At 40.6% G+C, this 14,249-nt stretch overlaps 21 non-coding genes across 21 annotated transcripts; all 21 read left to right on the top strand.

The window, feature by feature from the left end:
• The first annotated feature begins 103 nt into the window (after positions 1 to 103).
• On the top strand, positions 104 to 176 carry trnaa-agc (transfer RNA alanine (anticodon AGC)). The gene has a single exon. It is a non-coding gene; the product is annotated as a tRNA-Ala (tRNA).
• Positions 177 to 605: 429 nt separating this feature from the next.
• Positions 606 to 678, top strand: trnaa-agc (transfer RNA alanine (anticodon AGC)). Its single transcript has one exon. It is a non-coding gene; the product is annotated as a tRNA-Ala (tRNA).
• A 413-nt stretch (positions 679 to 1,091) lies between these two features.
• trnaa-agc (transfer RNA alanine (anticodon AGC)) lies at positions 1,092 to 1,164 on the top strand. The gene has a single exon. It is a non-coding gene; the product is annotated as a tRNA-Ala (tRNA).
• Positions 1,165 to 1,575: 411 nt separating this feature from the next.
• trnaa-cgc (transfer RNA alanine (anticodon CGC)) lies at positions 1,576 to 1,648 on the top strand. Its single transcript has one exon. It is a non-coding gene; the product is annotated as a tRNA-Ala (tRNA).
• A 931-nt stretch (positions 1,649 to 2,579) lies between these two features.
• trnaa-agc (transfer RNA alanine (anticodon AGC)) lies at positions 2,580 to 2,652 on the top strand. The gene has a single exon. It is a non-coding gene; the product is annotated as a tRNA-Ala (tRNA).
• Positions 2,653 to 3,065: 413 nt separating this feature from the next.
• trnaa-cgc (transfer RNA alanine (anticodon CGC)) lies at positions 3,066 to 3,138 on the top strand. The gene has a single exon. It is a non-coding gene; the product is annotated as a tRNA-Ala (tRNA).
• A 931-nt stretch (positions 3,139 to 4,069) lies between these two features.
• On the top strand, positions 4,070 to 4,142 carry trnaa-agc (transfer RNA alanine (anticodon AGC)). Its single transcript has one exon. It is a non-coding gene; the product is annotated as a tRNA-Ala (tRNA).
• A 1,411-nt stretch (positions 4,143 to 5,553) lies between these two features.
• trnaa-agc (transfer RNA alanine (anticodon AGC)) lies at positions 5,554 to 5,626 on the top strand. The gene has a single exon. It is a non-coding gene; the product is annotated as a tRNA-Ala (tRNA).
• Positions 5,627 to 6,039: 413 nt separating this feature from the next.
• trnaa-agc (transfer RNA alanine (anticodon AGC)) lies at positions 6,040 to 6,112 on the top strand. The gene has a single exon. It is a non-coding gene; the product is annotated as a tRNA-Ala (tRNA).
• Positions 6,113 to 7,027: 915 nt separating this feature from the next.
• On the top strand, positions 7,028 to 7,100 carry trnaa-agc (transfer RNA alanine (anticodon AGC)). Its single transcript has one exon. It is a non-coding gene; the product is annotated as a tRNA-Ala (tRNA).
• Positions 7,101 to 7,529: 429 nt separating this feature from the next.
• Positions 7,530 to 7,602, top strand: trnaa-agc (transfer RNA alanine (anticodon AGC)). Its single transcript has one exon. It is a non-coding gene; the product is annotated as a tRNA-Ala (tRNA).
• A 413-nt stretch (positions 7,603 to 8,015) lies between these two features.
• Positions 8,016 to 8,088, top strand: trnaa-agc (transfer RNA alanine (anticodon AGC)). Its single transcript has one exon. It is a non-coding gene; the product is annotated as a tRNA-Ala (tRNA).
• A 915-nt stretch (positions 8,089 to 9,003) lies between these two features.
• On the top strand, positions 9,004 to 9,076 carry trnaa-agc (transfer RNA alanine (anticodon AGC)). Its single transcript has one exon. It is a non-coding gene; the product is annotated as a tRNA-Ala (tRNA).
• Positions 9,077 to 9,505: 429 nt separating this feature from the next.
• On the top strand, positions 9,506 to 9,578 carry trnaa-agc (transfer RNA alanine (anticodon AGC)). Its single transcript has one exon. It is a non-coding gene; the product is annotated as a tRNA-Ala (tRNA).
• Positions 9,579 to 10,477: 899 nt separating this feature from the next.
• On the top strand, positions 10,478 to 10,550 carry trnaa-agc (transfer RNA alanine (anticodon AGC)). Its single transcript has one exon. It is a non-coding gene; the product is annotated as a tRNA-Ala (tRNA).
• Positions 10,551 to 10,979: 429 nt separating this feature from the next.
• trnaa-agc (transfer RNA alanine (anticodon AGC)) lies at positions 10,980 to 11,052 on the top strand. Its single transcript has one exon. It is a non-coding gene; the product is annotated as a tRNA-Ala (tRNA).
• An 899-nt stretch (positions 11,053 to 11,951) lies between these two features.
• Positions 11,952 to 12,024, top strand: trnaa-agc (transfer RNA alanine (anticodon AGC)). The gene has a single exon. It is a non-coding gene; the product is annotated as a tRNA-Ala (tRNA).
• A 429-nt stretch (positions 12,025 to 12,453) lies between these two features.
• On the top strand, positions 12,454 to 12,526 carry trnaa-agc (transfer RNA alanine (anticodon AGC)). Its single transcript has one exon. It is a non-coding gene; the product is annotated as a tRNA-Ala (tRNA).
• A 413-nt stretch (positions 12,527 to 12,939) lies between these two features.
• Positions 12,940 to 13,012, top strand: trnaa-agc (transfer RNA alanine (anticodon AGC)). The gene has a single exon. It is a non-coding gene; the product is annotated as a tRNA-Ala (tRNA).
• A 429-nt stretch (positions 13,013 to 13,441) lies between these two features.
• Positions 13,442 to 13,514, top strand: trnaa-agc (transfer RNA alanine (anticodon AGC)). The gene has a single exon. It is a non-coding gene; the product is annotated as a tRNA-Ala (tRNA).
• Positions 13,515 to 13,927: 413 nt separating this feature from the next.
• Positions 13,928 to 14,000, top strand: trnaa-agc (transfer RNA alanine (anticodon AGC)). The gene has a single exon. It is a non-coding gene; the product is annotated as a tRNA-Ala (tRNA).
• The last annotated feature ends 249 nt before the right edge of the window (positions 14,001 to 14,249 follow it).

The following is a 14,249-nucleotide window of genomic DNA, read 5'->3' as shown; positions in this document are numbered from 1 at the left end:
TAAAAGTAATAAAGAGCCAGCTCTCTCACAACTGTTTAGAAGTTGTTTTGAAGAGTCATTAACCAGTTACTCAAAGAATTACATGTGACTCTTAGCTAGACATGGGGAATTAGCTCAAATGGTAGAGCGCTCGCTTAGCATGCGAGAGGTAGCGGGATCGATACCCGCATTCTCCAATGTTTCAGCTGTTGGACCAAGGAAACTCACCATGAATACCAAACTTCACATACCGTCAAGGAGGTGTTCTCGACCACAGCCACGACAAACAACTTCCCTTGGTATCAGCAACTCTCAGCTTTGCACAGCCATACTCCCCTAAAGGAAAACCCCCAAGAAAAAATACCACCATGTATTCAAAATAATGCAGTAGCCATTTCCAGAAACACTATCGTAACATAATAGATCCTAATGGGGACTTGGAATGGTGTAGTTGTGGTAACACATTCACTTCTATTTATGTATCTGTAATGGTCATAATTAATTAGTTGATGGTTTTTAAATATAAAAGTAATAAAGAGCCAGCTCTCTCACAACTGTTTAGAAGTTGTTTTGAAGAGTCATTAACCAGTGACTCAAAGGATTACATGTGAGCCTTAGCTAAACATGGGGAATTAGCTCAAATGGTAGAGCGCTCGCTTAGCATGCGAGAGGTAGCGGGATCGATACCCGCATTCTCCAGTGTTTTAGCTGTTGGACCAAGGAAACTCACCAGAAATACCAAACTTCACATACCATCAAGGAGGTGTTCTCCACCACAGCCACAACAAACAACTTCCCTTGGTATCAGCAACCCTCAGCTTTGCACAGCCAAACTACCCTAAAGGAAAACCCCCATGTATTCAAAATAATGCAGTAGCCATTTCCAGAAACACTATCATAACATAATAGATCCTAATGGGGACTTGGAATGGTGTAGTTGTGGTAACACATTCACTTTCATTTATGTATCTGTAATGGTCATAACTAATTAGTTGATGGTTTTTAAATATAAAAGTAATAAAGAGCCAGCGCTCTCACAACTGTTTAGAAGTTGTTTTGAAGAGTCATTAACCAGTGACTCAAAGGATTACATGTGAGTCTTAGCTAAACATGGGGAATTAGCTCAAATGGTAGAGCGCTCGCTTAGCATGCGAGAGGTAGCGGGATCGATACCCGCATTCTCCAGTGTTTTAGTTGTTGGACCAAGGAAACTCACCAGAAATACCAAACTTCACATACCGTCAAGGAGGTGTTCTCCACCACAGCCACGACAAACAACTTCCCTTGGTATCAGCAACTCTCAGCTTCGCACAGCCATACTCCCCTAAAGGAAAACCCCCATGTATTCAAAATAATGCAGTAGCCATTTCCAGAAACACTATCATAACATAATAGATCCTAATGGGGACTTGGAATGGTGTAGTTGTGGTAACACATTCACTTTCATTTATGTATCTGTAATGGTCATAACTAATTAGTTGATGGTTTTTAAATATAAAAGTAATAAAGAGCCAGCGCTCTCACAACTGTTTAGAAGTTGTTTTGAAGAGTCATTAACCAGTGACTCAGGATTACATGTGACTCTTAGGTAAACATGGGGAATTAGCTCAAATGGTAGAGCGCTTGCTTCGCATGCGAGAGGTAGCGGGATCGATACCCGCATTCTCCAGTGTTTTAGCTGTTGGACCAAGGAAACTCACCAGAAATACCAAACTTCACATAACATCAAGGAGGTGTTCTCCACCACAGCCACGACAAACAACTTCCCTTGGTATCAGCAACTCTCAGCTTTGCACAGCCATACTCCCCTAAAGGAAAACCCCCAAGAAAAAATACCACCATGTATTCAAAATAATGCAGTAGCCATTTCCAGAAACACTATCGTAACATAATAGATCCTAATGGGGACTTGGAATGGTGTAGTTGTGGTAACACATTCACATTCATTTATGTATCTGTAATGGTCATAACTAATTAGTTGATGGTTTTTAAATATAAAAGTAATAAAGAGCCAGCGCTCTCACAACTGTTTAGAAGTTGTTTTGAAGAGTCATTAACCAGTGACTCAAAGGATTACATGTGAGTCTTAGATAAACATGGGGAATTAGTTCAAATGGTAGAGCGCTCGCTTAGCATGCGAGAAGTAGCGGGATCGATACCCGCATTCTCCAGTGTTTTAGTTGTTGGACCAAGGAAACTCACCAGAAATACCAAACTTCACATACCGTCAAGGAGGTGTTCTCCACCACAGCCACGACAAACAACTTCCCTTGGTATCAGCAACTCTCAGCTTTGCACAGCCATACTCCCCTAAAGGAAAACCCCCAAGAAAAAATACCACCATGTATTCAAAATAATGCAGTAGCCATTTCCAGAAACACTATCGTAACATAATAGATCCTAATGGGGACTTGGAATGGTGTAGTTGTGGTAACACATTCACTTCTATTTATGTATCTGTAATGGTCATAATTAATTAGTTGATGGTTTTTAAATATAAAAGTAATAAAGAGCCAGCTCTCTCACAACTGTTTAGAAGTTGTTTTGAAGAGTCATTAACCAGTGACTCAAAGAATTACATGTGAGTCTTAGCTAGACATGGGGAATTAGCTCAAATGGTAGAGCGCTCGCTTAGCATGTGAGAGGTAGCGGGATCGATACCCGCATTCTCCAGTGTTTCAGCTGTTGGACTAAGGAAACTCACCAGAAATACCAAACTTCACATACCGTCAAGGAGGTGTTCTCCACCACAGCCACGACAAACAACTTCCCTTGGTATCAGCAACCCTCAGCTTTGCACAGCCAAACTACCCTAAAGGAAAACCCCCATGTATTCAAAATAATGCAGTAGCCATTTCCAGAAACACTATCATAACATAATAGATCCTAATGGGGACTTGGAATGGTGTAGTTGTGGTAACACATTCACTTTCATTTATGTATCTGTAATGGTCATAACTAATTAGTTGATGGTTTTTAAATATAAAAGTAATAAAGAGCCAGCGCTCTCACAACTGTTTAGAAGTTGTTTTGAAGAGTCATTAACCAGTGACTCAAAGGATTACATGTGACTCTTCGATAAACATGGGGAATTAGCTCAATTGGTAGAGCGCTTGCTTCGCATGCGAGAGGTAGCGGGATCGATACCCGCATTCTCCAGTGTTTTAGCTGTTGGACCAAGGAAACTCACCAGAAATACCAAACTTCACATACCATCAAGGAGGTGTTCTCCACCACAGCCACGACAAACAACTTCCCTTGGTATCAGCAACCCTCAGCTTTGCACAGCCATACTACCCTAAAGGAAAACCCCCAAGAAAAAATACCACCATGTATTCAAAATAATGCAGTAGCCATTTGCAGAAACACTATCATAACATAATAGATCCTAATGGGGACTCGGAATGGTGTAGTTGTGGTAACACATTCACATTCATTTATGTATCTGTAATGGTCATAACTAATTAGTTGATGGTTTTTAAATATAAAAGTAATAAAGAGCCAGCACTCTCACAACTGTTTAGAAGTTGTTTTGAAGAGTCATTAACCAGTGACTCAAAGGATTACATGTGAGTCTTAGATAAACATGGGGAATTAGTTCAAATGGTAGAGCGCTCGCTTAGCATGCGAGAAGTAGCGGGATCGATACCCGCATTCTCCAGTGTTTTAGTTGTTGGACCAAGGAAACTCACCAGAAATACCAAACTTCACATACCGTCAAGGAGGTGTTCTCCACCACAGCCACGACAAACAACTTCCCTTGGTATCAGCAACTCTCAGCTTTGCACAGCCATACTCCCCTAAAGGAAAACCCCCAAGAAAAAATACCACCATGTATTCAAAATAATGCAGTAGCCATTTCCAGAAACACTATCGTAACATAATAGATCCTAATGGGGACTTGGAATGGTGTAGTTGTGGTAACACATTCACTTCTATTTATGTATCTGTAATGGTCATAATTAATTAGTTGATGGTTTTTAAATATAAAAGTAATAAAGAGCCAGCTCTCTCACAACTGTTTAGAAGTTGTTTTGAAGAGTCATTAACCAGTGACTCAAAGAATTACATGTGAGTCTTAGCTAGACATGGGGAATTAGCTCAAATGGTAGAGCGCTCGCTTAGCATGTGAGAGGTAGCGGGATCGATACCCGCATTCTCCAGTGTTTCAGCTGTTGGACTAAGGAAACTCACCAGAAATACCAAACTTCACATACCGTCAAGGAGGTGTTCTCCACCACAGCCACGACAAACAACTTCCCTTGGTATCAGCAACCCTCAGCTTTGCACAGCCAAACTACCCTAAAGGAAAACCCCCATGTATTCAAAATAATGCAGTAGCCATTTCCAGAAACACTATCATAACATAATAGATCCTAATGGGGACTTGGAATGGTGTAGTTGTGGTAACACATTCACTTTCATTTATGTATCTGTAATGGTCATAACTAATTAGTTGATGGTTTTTAAATATAAAAGTAATAAAGAGCCAGCGCTCTCACAACTGTTTAGAAGTTGTTTTGAAGAGTCATTAACCAGTGACTCAAAGGATTACATGTGAGTCTTAGCTAAACATGGGGAATTAGCTCAAATCGTAGAGCGCTCGCTTAGCATGCGAGAGGTAGCGGGATCGATACCCGCATTCTCCAGTGTTTTAGTTGTTGGACCAAGGAAACTCACCAGAAATACCAAACTTCACATACCGTCAAGGAGGTGTTCTCCACCACAGCCACGACAAACAACTTCCCTTGGTATCAGCAACTCTCAGCTTCGCACAGCCATACTCCCCTAAAGGAAAACCCTCATGTATTCAAAATAATGCAGTAGCCATTTCCAGAAACACTATCATAACATAATAGATCCTAATGGGGACTTGGAATGGTGTAGTTGTGATAACACATTCACTTCTATTTATGTATCTGTAATGGTCATAATTAATTAGTTGATGGTTTTTAAATATAAAAGTAATAAAGAGCCAGCGCTCTCACAACTGTTTAGAAGTTGTTTTGAAGAGTCATTAACCAGTGACTCAAAGGATTACATGTGACCCTTAGATAAACATGGGGAATTAGCTGAAATGGTAGAGCGCTTGCTTCGCATGTGAGAGGTAGCGGGATCGATACCCGCATTCTCCAGTGTTTTAGCTGTTGGACCAAGGAAACTCACCAGAAATACCAAACTTCACATACCATCAAGGAGGTGTTCTCCACCACAGCCACGACAAACAACTTCCCTTGGTATCAGCAGGTATCAGCAACCCTCAGCTTTGCACAGCCATACTACCCTAAAGGAAAACCCCCAAGAAAAAATACCACCATGTATTCAAAATAATGCAGTAGCCATTTCCAGAAACACTATCGTAACATAATAGATCCTAATGGGGACTTGGAATGGTGTAGTTGTGGTAACACATTCACTTCTATTTATGTATCTGTAATGGTCATAATTAATTAGTTGATGGTTTTTAAATATAAAAGTAATAAAGAGCCAGCTCTCTCACAACTGTTTAGAAGTTGTTTTGAAGAGTCATTAACCAGTGACTCAAAGGATTACATGTGAGCCTTAGCTAAACATGGGGAATTAGCTCAAATGGTAGAGCGCTCGCTTAGCATGCGAGAGGTAGCGGGATCGATACCCGCATTCTCCAGTGTTTTAGCTGTTGGACCAAGGAAACTCACCAGAAATACCAAACTTCACATACCATCAAGGAGGTGTTCTCCACCACAGCCACAACAAACAACTTCCCTTGGTATCAGCAACCCTCAGCTTTGCAAAGCCAAACTACCCTAAAGGAAAGCCCCCATGTATTCAAAATAATGCAGTAGCCATTTCCAGAAACACTATCATAACATAATAGATCCTAATGGGGACTTGGAATGGTGTAGTTGTGGTAACACATTCACTTTCATTTATGTATCTGTAATGGTCATAACTAATTAGTTGATGGTTTTTAAATATAAAAGTAATAAAGAGCCAGCGCTCTCACAACTGTTTAGAAGTTGTTTTGAAGAGTCATTAACCAGTGACTCAAAGGATTACATGTGAGTCTTAGCTAAACATGGGGAATTAGCTCAAATGGTAGAGCGCTCGCTTAGCATGCGAGAGGTAGCGGGATCGATACCCGCATTCTCCAGTGTTTTAGTTGTTGGACCAAGGAAACTCACCAGAAATACCAAACTTCACATACCGTCAAGGAGGTGTTCTCCACCACAGCCACGACAAACAACTTCCCTTGGTATCAGCAACTCTCAGCTTCGCACAGCCATACTCCCCTAAAGGAAAACCCCCATGTATTCAAAATAATGCAGTAGCCATTTCCAGAAACACTATCATAACATAATAGATCCTAATGGGGACTTGGAATGGTGTAGTTGTGGTAACACATTCACTTTCATTTATGTATCTGTAATGGTCATAACTAATTAGTTGATGGTTTTTAAATATAAAAGTAATAAAGAGCCAGCGCTCTCACAACTGTTTAGAAGTTGTTTTGAAGAGTCATTAACCAGTGACTCAAAGGATTACATGTGACTCTTAGGTAAACATGGGGAATTAGCTCAAATGGTAGAGCGCTTGCTTCGCATGCGAGAGGTAGAGGGATCGATACCCGCATTCTCCAGTGTTTTAGCTGTTGGACCAAGGAAACTCACCAGAAATACCAAACTTCACATACCATCAAGGAGGTGTTCTCCACCACAGCCACGACAAACAACTTCCCTTGGTATCAGCAACTCTCAGCTTTGCACAGCCATACTCCCCTAAAGGAAAACCCCCAAGAAAAAATACCACCATGTATTCAAAATAATGCAGTAGCCATTTCCAGAAACACTATCGTAACATAATAGATCCTAATGGGGACTTGGAATGGTGTAGTTGTGGTAACACATTCACTTCTATTTATGTATCTGTAATGGTCATAATTAATTAGTTGATGGTTTTTAAATATAAAAGTAATAAAGAGCCAGCTCTCTCACAACTGTTTAGAAGTTGTTTTGAAGAGTCATTAACCAGTGACTCAAAGAATTACATGTGAGTCTTAGCTAGACATGGGGAATTAGCTCAAATGGTAGAGCGCTCGCTTAGCATGCGAGAGGTAGCGGGATCGATACCCGCATTCTCCAGTGTTTCAGCTGTTGGACCAAGGAAACTCACCATGAATACCAAAGTTCACATACCGTCAAGGAGGTGTTCTCCACCACAGCCACAACTAACAACTTCCCTTAGTATCAGCAACCTTCAGCTTTGCACAGCCATACTACCCTAAAGGAAAACCCCCAAGAAAAAATACCACCATGTATTCAAAATAATGCAGTAGCCATTTCCAGAAACACTATCATAACATGATAGATCCTAATGGGGACTTGGAATGGTGTAGTTGTGGTAACACATTCACTTTCATTTATGTATCTGTAATGGTCATAACTAATTAGTTGATGGTTTTTAAATATAAAAGTAATAAAGAGCCAGCGCTCTCACAACTGTTTAGAAGTTGTTTTGAAGAGTCATTAACCAGTGACTCAAAGGATTACATGTGAGTCTTAGCTAAACATGGGGAATTAGCTCAAATGGTAGAGCGCTCGCTTAGCATGCGAGAGGTAGCGGGATCGATACCCGCATTCTCCAGTGTTTTAGCTGTTGGACCAAGGAAACTCACCAGAAATACCAAACTTCACATACCATCAAGGAGGTGTTCTCCACCACAGCCACAACAAACAACTTCCCTTGGTATCAGCAACCCTCAGCTTTGCACAGCCAAACTACCCTAAAGGAAAACCACCATGTATTCAAAATAATGCAGTAGCCATTTCCAGAAACACTATCGTAACATAATAGATCCTAATGGGGACTTGGAATGGTGTAGTTGTGGTAACACATTCACTTCTATTTATGTATCTGTAATGGTCATAATTAATTAGTTGATGGTTTTTAAATATAAAAGTAATAAAGAGCCAGCTCTCTCACAACTGTTTAGAAGTTGTTTTGAAGAGTCATTAACCAGTGACTCAAAGGATTACATGTGAGTCTTAGCTAAACATGGGGAATTAGCTCAAATGGTAGAGCGCTCGCTTAGCATGCGAGAGGTAGCGGGATCGATACCCGCATTCTCCAGTGTTTTAGCTGTTGGACCAAGGAAACTCACCAGAAATACCAAACTTCACATACCATCAAGGAGGTGTTCTCCACCACAGCCACAACAAACAACTTCCCTTGGTATCAGCAACCCTCAGCTTTGCACAGCCAAACTACCCTAAAGGAAAACCCCCATGTATTCAAAATAATGCAGTAGCCATTTCCAGAAACACTATCATAACATAATAGATCCTAATGGGGACTTGGAATGGTGTAGTTGTGGTAACACATTCACTTTCATTTATGTATCTGTAATGGTCATAACTAATTAGTTGATGGTTTTTAAATATAAAAGTAATAAAGAGCCAGCTCTCTCACAACTGTTTAGAAGTTGTTTTGAAGAGTCATTAACCAGTGACTCAAAGAATTACATGTGACTCTTAGCTAGACATGGGGAATTAGCTCAAATGGTAGAGCGCTCGCTTAGCATGCGAGAGGTAGCGGGATCGATACCCGCATTATCCAGTGTTTTAGTTGTTGGACCAAGGAAACTCACCAGAAATACCAAACTTCACATACCGTCAAGGAGGTGTTCTCCACCACAGCCACGACAAACAACTTCCCTTGGTATCAGCAACTCTCAGCTTTGCACAGCCATACTCCCCTAAAGGAAAACCCCCAAGAAAAAATACCACCATGTATTCAAAATAATGCAGTAGCCATTTCCAGAAACACTATCGTAACATAATAGATCCTAATGGGGACTTGGAATGGTGTAGTTGTGGTAACACATTCACTTTCATTTATGTATCTGTAATGGTCATAATTAATTAGTTGATGGTTTTTAAATATAAAAGTAATAAAGAGCCAGCTCTCTCACAACTGTTTAGAAGTTGTTTTGAAGAGTCATTAACCAGTGACTCAAAGAATTACATGTGAGTCTTAGCTAGACATGGGGAATTAGCTCAAATGGTAGAGCGCTCGCTTAGCATGTGAGAGGTAGCGGGATCGATACCCGCATTCTCCAGTGTTTCAGCTGTTGGACCAAGGAAACTCACCATGAATACCAAAGTTCACATACCGTCAAGGAGGTGTTGTCCACCACAGCCACAACTAACAACTTCCCTTAGTATCAGCAACCTTCAGCTTTGCACAGCCATACTACCCTAAAGGAAAACCCCCAAGAAAAAATACCACCATGTATTCAAAATAATGCAGTAGCCATTTCCAGAAACACTATCGTAACATAATAGATCCTAATGGGGACTTGGAATGGTGTAGTTGTGGTAACACATTCACTTTCATTTATGTATCTGTAATGGTCATAACTAATTAGTTGATGGTTTTTAAATATAAAAGTAATAAAGAGCCAGCTCTCTTACAACTGTTTAGAAGTTGTTTTGAAGAGTCATTAACCAGTGACTCAAAGAATTACATGTGAGTCTTAGCTAGACATGGGGAATTAGCTCAAATGGTAGAGCGCTCGCTTAGCATGCGAGAGGTAGCGGGATCGATACCCGCATTCTCCAGTGTTTCAGCTGTTGGACTAAGGAAACTCACCATGAATACCAAACTTCACATACCGTCAAGGAGGTGTTCTCCACCACAGCCACAACAAACAACTTCCTTTGGTATCAGCAACCCTCAGCTTTGCACAGCCAAACTACCCTAAAGGAAAACCCCCATGTATTCAAAATAATGCAGTAGCCATTTCCAGAAACACTATCATAACATAATAGATCCTAATGGGGACTTGGAATGGTGTAGTTGTGGTAACACATTCACTTCTATTTATGTATCTGTAATGGTCATAATTAATTAGTTGATGGTTTTTAAATATAAAAGTAATAAAGAGCCAGCTCTCTCACAACTGTTTAGAAGTTGTTTTGAAGAGTCATTAACCAGTGACTCAAAGAATTACATGTGAGTCTTAGCTAGACATGGGGAATTAGCTCAAATGGTAGAGGGCTTGCTTAGCATGCGAGAGGTAGCGGGATCGATACCCGCATTCTCCAGTGTTTCAGCTGTTGGACCAAGGAAACTCACCATGAATACCAAAGTTCACATACCGTCAAGGAGGTGTTCTCCACCACAGCCACAACAAACAACTTCCCTTGGTATCAGCAACCCTCAGCTTTGCACAGCCAAACTACCCTAAAGGAAAACCCCCATGTATTCAAAATAATGCAGTAGCCATTTCCAGAAACACTATCATAACATAATAGATCCTAATGGGGACTTGGAATGGTGTAGTTGTGGTAACACATTCACTTCTATTTATGTATCTGTAATGGTCATAATTAATTAGTTGATGGTTTTTAAATATAAAAGTAATAAAGAGCCAGCTCTCTCACAACTGTTTAGAAGTTGTTTTGAAGAGTCATTAACCAGTGACTCAAAGAATTACATGTGAGTCTTAGCTAGACATGGGGAATTAGCTCAAATGGTAGAGCGCTCGCTTAGCATGCGAGAGGTAGCGGGATCGATACCCGCATTCTCCAGTGTTTCAGCTGTTGGACCAAGGAAACTCACCAGAAATACCAAACTTCACATACCATCAAGGAGGTGTTCTCCACCACAGCCACAACTAACAACTTCCCTTAGTATCAGCAACCTTCAGCTTTGCACAGCCATACTACCCTAAAGGAAAACCCCCAAGAAAAAATACCACCATGTATTCAAAATAATGCAGTAGCCATTTCCAGAAACACTATCATAACATGATAGATCCTAATGGGGACTTGGAATGGTGTAGTTGTGGTAACACATTCACTTTCATTTATGTATCTGTAATGGTCATAACTAATTAGTTGATGGTTTTTAAATATAAAAGTAATAAAGAGCCAGCGCTCTCACAACTGTTTAGAAGTTGTTTTGAAGAGTCATTAACCAGTGACTCAAAGGATTACATGTGAGTCTTAGCTGAACATGGGGAATTAGCTCAAATGGTAGAGCGCTCGCTTAGCATGCGAGAGGTAGCGGGATCGATACCCGCATTCTCCAGTGTTTTAGCTGTTGGACCAAGGAAACTCACCAGAAATACCAAACTTCACATACCATCAAGGAGGTGTTCTCCACCACAGCCACAACAAACAACTTCCCTTGGTATCAGCAACCCTCAGCTTTGCACAGCCAAACTACCCTAAAGGAAAACCACCATGTATTCAAAATAATGCAGTAGCCATTTCCAGAAACACTATCGTAACATAATAGATCCTAATGGGGACTTGGAATGGTGTAGTTGTGGTAACACATTCACTTCTATTTATGTATCTGTAATGGTCATAATTAATTAGTTGATGGTTTTTAAATATAAAAGTAATAAAGAGCCAGCTCTCTCACAACTGTTTAGAAGTTGTTTTGAAGAGTCATTAACCAGTGACTCAAAGGATTACATGTGAGTCTTAGCTAAACATGGGGAATTAGCTCAAATGGTAGAGCGCTCGCTTAGCATGCGAGAGGTAGCGGGATCGATACCCGCATTCTACAGTGTTTTAGCTGTTGGACCAAGGAAACTCACCAGAAATACCAAACTTCACATACCATCAAGGAGGTGTTCTCCACCACAGCCACAACAAACAACTTCCCTTGGTATCAGCAACCCTCAGCTTTGCACAGCCAAACTACCCTAAAGGAAAACCCCCATGTATTCAAAATAATGCAGTAGCCATTTCCAGAAACACTATCATAACATAATAGATCCTAATGGGGACTTGGAATGGTGTAGTTGTGGTAACACATTCACTTTCATTTATGTATCTGTAATGGTCATAACTAATTAGTTGATGGTTTTTAAATATAAAAGTAATAAAGAGCCAGCTCTCTCACAACTGTTTAGAAGTTGTTTTGAAGAGTCATTAACCAGTGACTCAAAGAATTACATGTGAGCCTTAGCTAAACATGGGGAATTAGCTCAAATGGTAGAGCGCTCGCTTAGCATGCGAGAGGTAGCGGGATCGATACCCGCATTCTCCAGTGTTTCAGCTGTTGGACCAAGGAAACTCACCATGAATACCAAAGTTCACATACCGTCAAGGAGGTGTTCTCCACCACAGCCACAACTAACAACTTCCCTTAGTATCAGCAACCTTCAGCTTTGCACAGCCATACTACCCTAAAGGAAAACCCCCAAGAAAAAATACCACCATGTATTCAAAATAATGCAGTAGCCATTTCCAGAAACACTATCATAACATAATAGATCCTAATGGGGACTTGGAATGGTGTAGTTGTGGTAACACATTCACTTTCATTTATGTATCTGTAATGGTCATAACTAATTAGTTGATGGTTTTTAAATATAAAAGTAATAAAGAGCCAGCTCTCTCACAACTGTTTAGAAGTTGTTTTGAAGAGTCATTAACCAGTGACTCAAAGAATTACATGTGAGTCTTAGCTAGACATGGGGAATTAGCTCAAATGGTAGAGCGCTCGCTTAGCATGCGAGAGGTAGCGGGATCGATACCCGCATTCTCCAGTGTTTCAGCTGTTGGACCAAGGAAACTCACCATGAATACCAAAGTTCACATACCGTCAAGGAGGTGTTCTCCACCACAGCCACAACAAACAACTTCCCTTGGTATCAGCAACCCTCAGCTTTGCACAGCCAAACTACCCTAAAGGAAAACCCCCATGTATTCAAAATAATGCAGTAGCCATTTCCAAAAACACTATCATAACATAATAGATCCTAATGGGGACTTGGAATGGTGTAGTTGTGGTAACACATTCACTTCTATTTATGTATCTGTAATGGTCATAATTAATTAGTTGATGGTTTTTAAATATAAAAGTAATAAAGAGCCAGCTCTCTCACAACTGTTTAGAAGTTGTTTTGAAGAGTCATTAACCAGTGACTCAAAGAATTACATGTGAGTCTTAGCTAGACATGGGGAATTAGCTCAAATGGTAGAGCGCTCGCTTAGCATGCGAGAGGTAGCGGGATCGATACCCGCATTCTCCAGTGTTTCAGCTGTTGGACCAAGGAAACTCACCATGAATACCAAAGTTCACATACCGTCAAGGAGGTGTTCTCCACCACAGCCACAACTAACAACTTCCCTTAGTATCAGCAACCTTCAGCTTTGCACAGCCATACTACCCTAAAGGAAAACCCCCAAGAAAAAATACCACCATGTATTCAAAATAATGCAGTAGCCATTTCCAGAAACACTATTATAACATGATAGATCCTAATGGGGACTTGGAATGGTGTAGTTGTGGTAACACATTCACTTTCATTTATGTATCTGTAATGGTCATAACTAATTAGTTGATGGTTTTTAAATATAAAAGTAATAAAGAGCCAGCGCTCTCACAACTGTTTAGAAGTTGTTTTGAAGAGTCATTAACCAGTGACTCAAAGGATTACATGTGAGTCTTACCTAAACATGGGGAATTAGCTCAAATGGTAGAGCGCTCGCTTAGCATGCGAGAGGTAGCGGGATCGATACCCGCATTCTCCAGTGTTTTAGCTGTTGGACCAAGGAAACTCACCAGAAATACCAAACTTCACATACCATCAAGGAGGTGTTCTCCACCACAGCCACAACAAACAACTTCCCTTGGTATCAGCAACCCTCAGCTTTGCACAGCCAAACTACCCTAAAGGAAAACCACCATGTATTCAAAATAATGCAGTAGCCATTTCCAGAAACACTATCGTAACATAATAGATCCTAATGGGGACTTGGAATGGTGTAGTTGTGGTAACACATTCACTTCTATTTATGTATCTGTAATGGTCATAATTAATTAGTTGATGGTTTTTAAATATAAAAGTAATAAAGAGCCAGCTCTCTCACAACTGTTTAGAAGTTGTTTTGAAGAGTCATTAACCAGTGACTCAAAGGATTACATGTGAGTCTTAGCTAAACATGGGGAATTAGCTCAAATGGTAGAGCGCTCGCTTAGCATGCGAGAGGTAGCGGGATCGATACCCGCATTCTCCAGTGTTTTAGCTGTTGGACCAAGGAAACTCACCAGAAATACCAAACTTCACATACCATCAAGGAGGTGTTCTCCACCACAGCCACAACAAACAACTTCCCTTGGTATCAGCAACCCTCAGCTTTGCACAGCCAAACTACCCTAAAGGAAAACCCCCATGTATTCAAAATAATGCAGTAGCCATTTCCAGAAACACTATCATAACATAATAGATCCTAATGGGGACTTGGAATGGTGTAGTTGTGGTAACA

The sequence above is a fragment of the Brienomyrus brachyistius genome, chromosome 2 (assembly GCF_023856365.1).
Source record: "Brienomyrus brachyistius isolate T26 chromosome 2, BBRACH_0.4, whole genome shotgun sequence".
In the NCBI taxonomy this organism is placed as follows: domain Eukaryota; kingdom Metazoa; phylum Chordata; class Actinopteri; order Osteoglossiformes; family Mormyridae; genus Brienomyrus; species Brienomyrus brachyistius.
This window is presented reverse-complemented; position numbering and strand designations above follow the sequence as displayed.